The sequence below is a fragment of the Capsicum annuum genome, chromosome 10, assembly GCF_002878395.1.
Source record: "Capsicum annuum cultivar UCD-10X-F1 chromosome 10, UCD10Xv1.1, whole genome shotgun sequence".
Lineage (NCBI taxonomy): Eukaryota > Viridiplantae > Streptophyta > Magnoliopsida > Solanales > Solanaceae > Capsicum > Capsicum annuum.
The window spans coordinates 28,338,411-28,352,716 of record NC_061120.1 but is presented as its reverse complement, the minus strand read 5'-3'; positions in this window follow the sequence as shown (position 1 = coordinate 28,352,716).

The following is a 14,306-nucleotide window of genomic DNA, read 5'->3' as shown; positions in this document are numbered from 1 at the left end:
CAACCCATAGCATGAATATCATAATCCATAATTTAAAACTTGATTCTTGGGCTTCATGGATGAAATAAATCCATGAATGAACACTATGCATACCTTAGTATGAATCTACGAAGATTTACGAAGGAATTTTCTTGAATTTGAATCCCCAATTAAGAACCCTAACTTGTTCTTGAGAGAATTTTGAGAGAAGTGACTATATTTTGGTTGAATTGGGGCTGAATCCCATGTTATAGGCTTTTATAGGGGTGGAAAATATCCATTTTGCCCTTAAAATAACTCAAAGATAGGGTGTTTACGTCACTTGGGCCATAAGATATGCGGCGCACAACTTATCGCGTAAGCTAGGTTGTGTGTTTCACAACTTATGGCATAAGTTAGGTTGTGCGGCGCACAACTTATAGCATAACCATTCCAGTAGCCTTAGGCGATTTGTTAGGCGACGCACTCCACTTTGCAAAGCCATAACTTTTTGCTCGGGTGTCGGATTTTGGTAAATTTATATCGTTGGAAAGATAATTCGATTCTCTACAATTTGGTGGGTCTAAATATGACAAAATACCATACATACATCAGGTTATGCTCGTTCAAAGATGACTCTTGCAAAATCAAACACTTAAACTTAATGGATTCAAAAGCTCTTAGCTTGCCTTACTCTAAGTGACTCTTATGAACACGCTTAACACATCATAATCTCTATTCTCACTAGGATACTCATTGTAAGTCATGTACTCAATGAATCACAGGATAGAAGGCTTCATACATAGAAATAATGGTTCATTTTCTAGGTTAGAAATATACGGGGTATTACAATATCTCCCCCTTAGAAACGTTCGTCCTCGAATAGGACTAACTGACTGAGAATACTGATGGACTGGACTAACTTCAAGGGCGTGAACATCTAAAATATAACTATATGACTGGAACTACTAGTATACTGAAATCTCATACTGAATATGCATGTCTGATGCATGGATATCTGACTGAGTTGTTCCTCATAAAAGCATGACTAAAATTATTGATAAGCTGAGCTTCTTTACTGAACATGTATGTCTAATGCATGAATACTTGACTGAACGGACTCTTGAATGCTTGACTGAACATGCAATGGTAATTAATACTAAGTTTATATTGGGGATATGAACATGAACTGAATACCAAGCTTGTAAAATAAATATGAACATAAAACTGAAAAGCTTAAGGAGAACTATTACCTTGAGCTGAGTATAAGTTAGCAAAGAAGAGGTGAGGATACTTGGTTTGCATATCTGCTTTTGCTTCCCGAGTAGCTTCCTTAACGGACTAATTCTGCCAAAGAACTTTGTCTAGAGGGAATTCCTTATTCCTCAGTCTGCGAGTCTGATAGTCTAAGCTTTTGACTGGAATCTCTTCATAAGAGAGGCTATTCTGAACATCTATGTTTTGAATAGGGACTACAACTGCTGGGTTACCTATGCACTTCTTAAGCAAAGAGACACGGAAAACTAGATGAACTGAGGCTAGATCTGAAGGCAACTCAAGCTTATAAGCTACCTTGCCGAAATGACTGAGAATTTTGAAAGGACCGACATATCAGGGACTGAGCTTTCCTTACTTGCCGAACCGCTTCACTTCCTTCATGGGAAAGATCTTTAGATATACATAATCACTAATCTCGAACTCAAGATCCTTTCTACGCATATCTGCATAAGACTTCTGGCGGCTCTGAGCAACCATGAGTCTTTCTCTGATCAATTGGACTTTTCCTAAGGCATTGAATACTAAGTCAGGACCTATAACTGAGGCCTCACTAACTTCAAACCAACCGACTGGAGATCTGCATCTCCGACCACAGAGAGCTTCGAATGAAGCCATCCGAATACTGTAATAATAGTTGTTGTTGTATGCAAACTCAATCAAAGGCAAGTGGTCATCCCAACTACCCTTGAAATCAATTACACACGCACTTAGCATATCTTCTAAAGTCTGAATGGTCCTTTCTGCTTGACCATCTGTCTGAGGATGAAAGACTGTACTGAGATGAACTTGGGTTCCAAGACCTTTTTGGAATGCTTTTCAGAAATGAGAGGTGAACTGGGTACCTCTGTGTGAGATAATAGATAGCGGAACACCGTACAATCTGACCAACTCTCTAATGTAGAGTTTGGCGTAATCCTTGGCTGAATAAGAGGTATAAACTGGAAAGAAATGAGCTGATTTGGTCATCCTATCTACAATGACCCAAACTAAATTATACTGATGACGAGTACGAGGAAAACCCGTCACAAAGTCCATGTTCACTTCTTCCCACTTCCAAGTAGGAATAGTGAACTCCTGCATGGACCCACTAGGATTTTGATGCTCTATCTTAACCTGCTGACATGTAGAGAACTTAGCCACAAACTCTGCGATATCTCTCTTCATCCCACTTCACCAATAGATCTCTCACAAGTTGTGGTACATCTTAGTGGCCCTTGGATTAATAGAGTAGCGCGCACCATGCACTTCTGCAAGAATTAATTGCCTCAGGTCATCTACACCTGGCACGCAAAGATGACCTTGACAACGCAACACACCATCTCTCCCTTAGTAGAAAACCTCTACTTTCTGTTCCTTGACTGACTCTTTCAACTTGACAAGGATGAGATCTCTATCCTGCTTTTCTTTCACCTTGAAAACTAGAGATAATTCTAACCTACTCTGAACCCATATATCACCCTCTTCTGTATCGACTAGGTGAACACCTAGTCTGGCAAGCTGATGGACTTACTGAGCTAACTTCTTCTTACTGTTCTCAACATGAGCAACATTACCCATAGACAGTTTACTGAAAGCATCGGCCACTACATTGGCCTTACCTGGATGATAAAGAACACTCATGTCATAATCTTTCAAGAGCTCTAACTACCTCCTCTAAAGAAGATTGAGATCTTTCTGGGAAAAGACATACTGAAGGATCTTATGATATATGAACACATCTACATAAACTCCGTATAGATAATGCCTCCAAATCTTTATGGAAAATACTACGGCTGCTAACTCAAGATCATGAGTCATATAATTCTTCTCATGGGGTTTAAGTTGTCTGGAGGCATAGGCTATGACCTTACCATGTTACATAAGGAAATAACCCAAACCTACTCTGGATGTATCACAATACACTACAAACCCATCTGAACCATCTAGAAGAGCCAAAATTGGAACTGAGGGGAGTCGAGTCTTCAACTACTGAAAACTCGTCTCACAAGGATCTAACCACTGAAACTTGACTTTCTTCTATGTCAATCTGTACATAGGGGATTTAATAGAAGAAAATCCCTCAACAAACTATCTGTAATAGCTAGTCAAACCCAATAAACTCCTGATATCTAATGGAGAGACTGGTCTAGGCCAGTTTCTTACTGCTTTGGTCTTTTGAGAATCAACTCTAATGTCATCACCGAAAATGATATGACAAGGAATGCTACTGATCTTAGCTAACTCACACTTACTGAATTTGGTGAACAACTGATGATCTCTGAGAGTCTGAAGCACGATTCTGAAATGGTCTGCATGATCACGCTCACTGCGGGAATAGACCAGAATATCATCTATGAAGACTATGACAAACATGTCCAAGTACTGTTTAAACACAGGGTTCATCAAGTTCATGAAAGCTGCTGAGGAATTGGTAAGACCAAAAGACATAATTAGGAATTCAAAGTAACCATACCGAGTACGGAAGGCTATTTTTGGAATGTCACATTCTCTGACTCTGAGCTGATGATAGCCTTATCTGAGGTCTATTTTTGAGAAATAACTGCCACTCTGAAGTTGGTCAAATAAGCCATCAATTCGGGGAAGTGAATACTTATTCTTCATCGTGACTTTATTGAGCTGACGGTAATCAATGCACATTCTGAGAGAATCATCTTTCTTGCACACGAATAAGACTGGTGCACCCAACAGGGATACGTTGGGTCTGATGAATCCCTTATCTAAGAGATCCTTCAACTGCTCTTTCAATTCTCTAAGTTCTGCTGATGCCATTATGTATGGAAGAATAGATATAGACTGAGTATCTGGAAGAAGATCAATGTCGAAGTCTATTTCTCTTTTAGGAGGAATTCCTGGAAGATCTTCGGGAAAGACATCTAAATATTCATTCACGATTGGGACTGATTCAAGACTGGGAGTCTCAAAGCTAGAGTCCTTAACATGAACAAGATGATAAACACATCCTTTAGATATTATTTTTCTTACACGAAGGTAGGAAACAAGTTGACCTTTGAAAGCTGAAGTACTACCCCTCTATTCTAGGATAGGTTCATTCGAAAACTGGAACTAGACAACTCTATTTTTGTAGTCGACTAGCCAATCCATGCCAAGAATGACATCAAAATCAGTTATCTATAATTCGACTAAGTCTGCTAAGGTGACTTTCTGAAATATCATAATCGGACAGTTCCTGCATACCCACCGGGCTATGATAGTTTTTCCCAGTGGGGTAGAGACTGAAAAAGGCTCTGCTAGAATTTTAGGACTGACTCTGAAATCAACTGCTATGTAAGGAGTAACGAAAAACAAGGAAGCCCCTAGATCTAGCAGAGTGTAAATATGCAAGTGAAAGATCTGTAATGTACCAGTAACCACATCAGGAGAATTTTTCTAATCTTGTCGGGATTGGAGAGCATAAAGTCTGTTTGGGCGTTGCCCACTAGTAGCATTGGAAGTAGCACCCTGCTGATTTGGGTGACCGGACTGGGCTGAGGAACGATTCTGCTGACTCTGATAACCTGACTAGGGACAATTCCTGACTCTATGTCCTGGCTTGCCATATCCGAAATAGACATCGCTGCCAGCTCTACAAACACCCTTATGGTTCTTACTACAAGTCTGACAAAGGAGATTAGTTCGAGCATTGCTGACACTACCCTGAGACTTAGAGCCTAGCGCCCTATCTTTATTGCCATCTCTAAATTTCTGCATTGGAGCACTAGCTGAAGAAGGATATTGAATGGATGACTTAGGATGGAATGGAGAACGTTTCCCTCCTTCTGATTTAGGCTGAGCAAAGTTAAAACTACTTATCCTTGGTCTCTTATTCTACTTCTCCCTCATCTTAATCTTTTGCTCTTCTATTTGTTGAGCATGGGTTATAAACTTGGCTATGTTTATGTCACTATTCAATATCATAGACCTATACTCATTGACCATACTATCATTCACCCTAGAAACAAACTTACTCTTTTGGGCCCTGCTGTCTGCCACTACATGGGGAGCATATCTGGTTAATTAAGTAAACTTAAGAAAATACTCTTTCACCGTCATGTTGCCCTGCCTGAGGTTGATAAATTCTAACACCTTAGCTTTTCTCAGCTCTTGGGGAAAGAATCTATCTAAGAATGCAGTGAAGAACTCCTCCCACTCTATGGATCCTACATCAACTGACCTCTCTAATTTCCACTTCTTGAACCAAGTGTGAGCAACATCCTGCAAATGATATATAGCTGGCTCAAAACTCTCACTATAAGTAACCCTCATGATTTCTGTAACCTTATGAACTTGATCAAGAAATTTCTGAGGGTCCTCATCTGCCTTAGACCTGAAAAGGATAGAGGATTCATTTGGGTAAAGTCCGAATCCTGGCTGTAGCTGAATTGGCCACTGGGTTGGCCAGAACGACGACTGTTCGTTTATTCTGAGAAGCAACTGACTAAGCAAGAATAGTGAATGCAGCTCTAAACTCTGCATGAGAGACATGTTGGCATAAAATATCTTCGGATTGAGGGACTGACTGATTTCCAGTTCTCTTCTTGGGAGGCATGTTCTATAAATGGAAGACTAAAGGATTAGATTGAGATATTAACTTGAGATTATGCTCACTAGCATGACATAAACACTAAAAGAAGGAAAACTATTCCTAAAACATCTTATAGCCTCTTGTACATAAATGTGGCGCGCAACACACCCATGTACAAGACTCTACTAGATACGACTTTCAGACTTCCTAGGACACTATTGAACCTTAGGATCTGATACCAAGTTTGTAATGCCCCGAATCTGGTTTCCAGAATGCTACACGATGCTCATGACCCCAAAGGACCATAAGCTAACCCATGACTGATACTTGTACCTGAACACAGCATAATATATTGTATAAATGCAGAAATAAAGGCTAAAAAGCCATAAAGTTCAAAAACTGATAAAACGTAACATCTGAAAGTACGATATATCAATACAAAACTAAACTGAAATAAACTATGTAATGAAGAAATAAAGTAATGATCATGTCCTCAAAGGATGAGGACTCACTGCTAACTCTGACTGCTGAAATTGAAATGCTACTGATGTTCTGAAGCTCATGCTTTTGAACCAATAACATAGAATAAAATATCATTAAGCTAATACGTTAGTACGATTGAATGTACTGGTATGCATGTGAGGTGGGTTGAATACAAAGAGTTCAAATCCATGAACAATGCTAACTGACTATATGACATGAACGTAAGAATACATGCATGAATAAGTGACTGTAACTGAATTCATGATGGTAATGACTACTGAGTCTGATTACTGATAACTGATATAACTTATACTGAGTGATTGTGTCTGACAATCTAGGTTTTGATATAACTAGCTAAGTTCTGTACTGTACTGAGTTGACTATAGCTGACAGTCCTAAAATTTGAAGAATTATCTAAGTTTTTTTACTGAGACTAAGACTGTGGGAAGTAGTCATCTAACTGACATGACCCAAATAATACATTATAGCTGAGTTGGGGTCCAATCTGTAATCCCAATTGGAAGGGTGTCAATACTGCACCACTTGTAAAGATAAACTGTAGGTGACACTCATCTGGCAATGTCCCCAAAAGAGAACGGTGGAAACCTTATCTGACAGTATTTATCTACCTCATCAACCCTCATCTGTCAATGTTGATGTCACAACCTATGCTGGTTATATAGTTCTGGAATGCAAGGATTGCTTTTAAGGATCACACCCTCAACTGTCAGTGTGTGTCCTCATCCTTGGGTTCACTCGGTGCTAAATCTTACTCCTATCTGAATAGACACTGAACATGATTAACTGAACTAAACTGGACTGAGTTCATTGAATTTCGTTAACTGATGGAATACTACTGAGATTACTGAGCTTTCTGAGATTACTAGGATTACTGAGTTTACTGAGTTTTCCTGAGTCACATGACTGACTAAATTCTAATGAACATGGCTTTACTGAGGATATCGTGAAAACATGACACTGGCTCTAGGCACACAACTAAACTATCAGGTACAAGTACCTCCAGGACTTCGATAGAAGGAAACTAACAAAGCATGGTATTCTTAAATACATGACCAACATCAACAATTCATAATACAATAAGATGGGGACTTCATGAAGTACATAGTTATCATAATCTTGTACATGGTAAGAATGCATATACTCAATGTCAAAATTTCATACTCTAACATCATGAGCATTCCAACAAACATCTACATTGCACATCAATAGCCAGGGAGTCATTTGAACATAAGGGTAAAATATGAATCCATCACATAAAGCACAATTGAGCTATATTACATAATTTCCACTCTCTTAGGCATTTTATCAAACACTTAGGTCGCATGACTTAAGGTATGGCATAATCATCAAATAACATATCATAACCAACTAAAATTCATGGTTTTCAACTCACATACTGATATATTTTCATAAAAACACATAAAGATTCCAACTTGAAAATCATACAACGACATCCACATTAACATTATCATAATCCATAGTATAAAACTTGATTCTTGAGCTTCATGGATGAAAGGAATCCATGAATGAACACTATGCATATATTAGTAGGATTCTATGAAGATTTATGGAAGAATTTTCTTGAATTTGAATCCCCAATTGAGAACCCTAACTTATTTTGAGAGAATTTTGAGAAAAGTGACTATATTTTGGTTGAATTGGGGCTAAATACCGTGTTATAGGCTTATATAGGGGTGGGAAATACCCATTCTGCCCTTAAAATAACTCAAAAATGAGGTGTTTACATCACTTGGGCCATAAGACATGGAGCGCACAACTTATCGCGTAAGCTAGGTTGTGCGTCGCACAACTTATGGAATAAGTTAGGTTGTGTGGTGTACAACTTATGGCATAACCATTCCAGTGGCCTTAGGTGATTTTTTAGGCGATGAACTCCACTTTGCAAAGCCATAACTTCTTGCTCGGGTGTTGGATTTTGATAAAATTGGTATCGTTGGAAAGCTAATTTGATTCTCTATAATTTGGTGGTTCTAAATATGCCAAAATACCATATATACATTAATTTATGATCTTTCAAATATAACTTTTGTGAAATCAAACACTAAAACTTGATGGATTCAAAAGCTCTTAGCTTGCCTTACTCTAAGTGACTCTTATGAACACGCTTAACACATCATAAGCTCTCTTCTAACTAGGATACTCATTATAAGTCATGTACTCAAATATGAATCACAGAATAGGAGGTTTCATATGTATAAATAACGGTTCATTTTCTAGCTTAGAAATATATAGGGTATTACCATTTTGTGACGACCCGAGCCGGGGCCCTGGCCGCAACCGGCATCCCAAACTATCAAGGCCTGAGAGACCCTTATAACTCCCCAAACCCTCTAGTGATATTGTCCGCTCTGGGCCCAGGCCCGTACGGCTTTAAAATGCATCACTAGGGAGTAAGGCTTGCCTACTTATATGCCCAGCATCACGCTCATATTTTGTCGATATGGGACTCCTTCCTAAGTTGGGGAGTTATATACACCACCCTCTTATGGACTCAGTGTCCTCGCTGAGGTTTGCCCCACCTAATGGGATTTGCCTACACTCAGGACTGAGGTTTGCCCCGTTTTACCTGGATTTACCTACACTCAGTTTAAACTCTGGACCACATCAACAAGGATGACACAAGAGAATCTCTAATACCAAGTTTGTAACATCCCAAATCTGGTACCCGAAATGCTACACGATGCTTATGACCCTGAAGGACCACAAGCTAACCCATGACTAATATCTATACCTGAACACTGCATAATATATTGTATAAATATGAAAATAAAGGCTGAAAATCCATAAGGTTCAAAACTGATAAAACATAACATCTGAAAGTACGGTATATCAATACCAAAACAAGCTGAAATAAAATTATCTGAACATATTGTGGTCTGAAAAGCCTCTAAAACTGAACTGTCTAAATAAGAAGTTGATGGGACATGTCCCCAACTAACTCTAATTACTAAAATAAACTATGTAATGAAGAAATAAAGTAATGATCATGTCCTCAAAGGATGAGGACTCACTGCTAACTCTGACTGCTGAAACTGAAATACTACTGATGCTTTGGAATTTATGCTTCTGAACCTATGGTATAGAATAAAATACCATAGCGCAAATGCGTCAGTATGATTAAATATACTGGTATACATATGGGGTAGGCTAAATTCCATGGGTTCAAATGTATGAATAATGCTAAATGACTGTATGATATGAACATGAGAATACATGCATGAATAAGTGACTGTAACTAAATTCGTGATGGTACTGACTACTGAGTCTGATTACTGATAACATGAATTACTGATAATTGATATAACTGATACTGAGCGACTATGTCTGACAGTCTAGGTTCTGATAGAAATAACTGAGTTTCGTACTGTGCTGAGTTGACTATATCTAACAGTCCTAAAATCTGAAGAACTATCTGAGTTCTTTTACTGAAACTAAGATTGTGGAAAGTAGTCATCTAACTAAAATGCCCCAAATAATGCATTATAGCTGAGTTGGGGTCAAATCTATAACCCCAATTAGAAGGGTGTCAATACCGCGCCACTGGTAAAGGCAAGCCATAGGTGACCCTTATCTGGCAGTGTCCCCAAAAAAGAATGGTGGGACCCTCATTTGACAATGTTTATCCACCTCATCAACCCTCATCTTTCAGTGTTGATGTCACAACCTATGCTGGTTATATAGTTCTGGAATGCAAGGATTGCTTCTAAGGATCACACCCTCAACTGTCAGTGTGTGTCCTTATCCGTGGGTTCACTCGGTGCTAAATCCTACTCCTATCTGAATAGACACTGAACATGATTAACTAAACTGAACTGGATTGAGTTTATTGATTTTCATTGACTGATGGAATACTATTGAGATTACTGAATTACTGAGCTTTCTGAGATTACTGAGTTTACTAAGTTTTCCTGAGTCACATAACTGACTGAATTCTACTGAACATGGCTTGACTGAGGATATCATGAAAACATGACATTGGCTCTAGGCATACAACTAAATTGTCGGGTACAAGTACCCCCAGGACTTCGATAGAAGGAAACTGACAAGGCATGACATTCTTGAATACATGACCAATATCAAAAATTCATAATACAATAAGTTTGGAATTTCATGAAGTACATGGTTATCATAATCTTGTACATGGTAGGAATGCATATACTCAATGTCAAAATTTTATACTCTAACCTCATGATCATTCCAACCAAAATCTACATTGCACATCAATAGCATGGGAGTCATTTGAACATAAGGGTAAAATATGGATCCATCACATAAATCACAATTGAATTATATTACATAATTTCTAGTCTCTTAGGCATTTTATCAAACACTTAGGTTGCATGACTTAAGGCATGACATAATCATCAAATTAACATATCATAACCAACTAAAATTCATGGTTTTCAACTCATATGCTAACATATTTTCATAAAAACACATAAAGATTCCAACTTGGAAATCATACTACAACAACCACATGAACATAATCAACCCATAGCATGAATATCATAATCCATAGTTTAAAACTTGATTTTTGAGCTTCATGGACGAAAGGAATCCATGAATGAACACAATGCATACCTTAGTACGTGATTCTACGAAGATTTATGGTGGAATTTTCTTGAATTTGAATCCCCAATTGAGAACCCTAACTTGTTCTTGAGAAAATTTTGAGAGAAGTGACTATATTTTGGTTGAATTAGGGCTAACTCCTGTGTTATAGGCTTATATAGGGGTGAGAAATACCCATTCTGCCCTTAAAATAATGCAAAAATGGGGTGTTTATGTCACTTGGGCCATAAGATATGCGGCACACAACTTTTATATATATATATATATATATATAGGAGAAACATAGAGGAGGTGATGTGACACCTCTCTATGATCTCCATTGCTATTTTTCTTTTTTGTGAATTTTTTGATAATTTTCTTATTTTTTCTATTTTTTTATTGCACAAAAATAAATACTACAATTACTACTCATTCATTTATTCCTATACTTCAATGTAAGAGTTTAAATGTCTTAAAATTTCTTTAAAACTCCATTACTCTATAATTAATTTTTAAGTTTTTCTTATCTTTGGCTTTTCATTTGCCAATATGCTTTTAAATGAATATGCATGTAATTTAACTTTCCCCTTTTAAATAGAGCGTATACATGATCTTTTGATATCATTTGTCCTTTTCATAAATGGCCAAATCCGTAGAGTTTTTTTTCATAAACAGCCAAATTTGTAGAGTTGATGTTAAATATGGTGGAATACTAGAAAGGTATTACAAATTACTTTAGAATTTTGTAGTTTTAGTTTTCTATGTAAAAGTTAAATAATAAATCCGTTTATTCTCTTTTACTATTTATAAGTGTGATGTATATTGATGTTAAAGATGGTTGAATACAACAAAGGTATTACAAATTATTTTAGAATTTTGTAGTCTTAATTTTCTATAAGGTTAAACAACAAATACGTTTATTCTCTTTTAGTATTTGTAAGTGTGATGTATATTATGAAATTGATAATGATTTACTATTCATCGCAATGAAGACATATATTGATCGAATATTTGTATGTATGAGTTATGACTTCTACGTAATGTTAGTTTTATAATTTAATTGTTATCCATATAATTTATGTTATCTTGTGCATTATATAATAATGGATGAAGTTGTCTTATAAAACAAAAAAAAGTTAGAAAATAGAAAAAAGATCAAAAGAATACAAGCTATAAACAAAAATAAGATTCTTACATCTTTACTTCAAAAGATGACATAATTTATTATAGCAACATAGTATTTCCTAAATTACAAACCAGAATTTTTAATGCTTAAAACTTTTCTTCTTTAAATTATAACTTAAGGAAATTGAATGGAGAAATGAAATCAAGGAAATTAAAAGACGTTGCAGGTTATTCAATTCCAAAAGTCCACGTTGGGAGCGAACTCCGGGCGAATATGAAGCGCATGGATTCAAGTTATGCCTTGAAATGAAAGATAATTTCGAATTCGCTTTGTCTACGAACAAGAAAGCTATAAGTAATGCAACTATGAATCTCATGGAGAGTTCGATCCTGACTCTGGTTGAACACTAATGAGGTTTTTAAGGAACTTCGTCCTAATCAATCAAAATTCAACTAAGGAAATAAATTAAGAATGATCAAGAAAGTCATTTGTCTTTTATTTTCATCTATTTGTCATTTATCTTTTTTTTTTTTTCATATTAAATAAATTTTTTCATCATAAAGAAAAATAGGCCTAGGCAAAAACGTTTCCTTCATAAAGAGAAATAGTACTAGGTGTAACGATAATGTTTAAGTGAAGAGACCTAACTTTTTTTAAAAAAATTAACTCATTATAAATGAATGACAATAAATATAAAAATCATGCATCATTAAATAGAATTATTCAAAAAACTTGACGTCCTCCACAAGCATCTTGACATTCTGTTTTCTCTCTCAGAATATTTTTCGACAGGTAAGTCTTTTGTCTATATTGCATTGCTTTGTTTTTCTAAATTTTTAGTTGTTCTTCTACAGTATTATTTACGAAGAGACTTTGTTTAATTTATATCTACAAATATGACGAAAGTTGTTTAGTATTACTACCTAACCTTTTATATTTTTTATTTGATCATTTTATATGTTGTCTAATTGTTCTCTACTACGGTCATGGAGGTTGATCAGAGATCATAAAGAGGAACGAGAGTTGAACTTTGAGGTATTTATTTGGTTATAAACACAAACAGATGTATCAAAGAATAAGACTGAGTATTATTTCTGACACAAACTCTATAGGTTTTGCGTGTAAATTATCTCAAAAAATAAAATATAACGATTATTTTGGAACGAGGTGAATATTTTTTATTTTAAATAAACTCAAAAGTTTTACAAAAAACATGTAGTTTGTTTATAAATAGTGTGATTATGTTAGTTTTGTTCTTTTATATTTTCAACATTATTTTTAGTTTTATTCATATTACAAAAAGATGACACATTCTCTCACCTGAATTTAAAATAGTCTTTTCAAATAATATTATGATATGTATTTTAACTACATATTTCTTAATGCATACAACATATTGAGGCATATTTTGGAGATATTTTTATTCAATTAGTTTAATCTGTTGAATTTTGTAGCAATGTAAATATTATGAAAATTTAAAAGCTAATTTATTCTTTTGTATTGTAAGAAGGTTTTGTCACTTATTTTTGGGTAAAGAAATTTATTCTGTCTTTATCACTTTGCTTTTAATTTTTCTATCATTTCTTTCTTTACCTTCCTATAGTAATTGATTCACTAGCCATCTTAATACCCATATTATTTATCCGTTAAGTAATTTTTTAACATTAATTTACATGTTTTCTTACATTTTTCTTAATAGTACTTGATGGACTCCACAAGTGATATTTTGAATTTGTAGATGAGGGTTTAGTATCCATATTATTTATCTGTTAAGTATTTTTTTAACATCAATTTATGCGTACCCTTAAAGTCTCTCTTAATAGTACTTCATGGACTCCATAAGTGATATTTTGAATTGTAAATGAGTTATGCATGTATATAATTGTATGGTTTAATAGCTATTTTTAACATTCAAAATTTAGAAGATAAATTAGTTCGTAAATTATTAGAATCTTCTACGACCACGCGAAGCGCGAATAAATTCACTAGTAGTGAATAAAAGAAATCATACTACTACCCCACTTTCTACTCTAGTTATCTCTTTAGTTACCTTTTGCTACTAATAATAGTTTAGTCCTCCGTTTCTATTCTATAACATATCTCAAATTATTTATTGTTTTTAAAACTTAAGATATTTTTTTAAAAAAATCACTTTTAATAGTAGTTATTCTTGAAAATTACTAACATCTCAATTATAGGGTGAGATTATGATTGTTCAAACACCAATTAGATATTTTCTTCGTCCGTCTTCGCTTGTCCATTATTCACTTGGCAGATACTCTAAAAACAATAAATAATAAGGATAATGTTACTAGGGTGTAACGCCCCGATTCCCATGAATCGGAA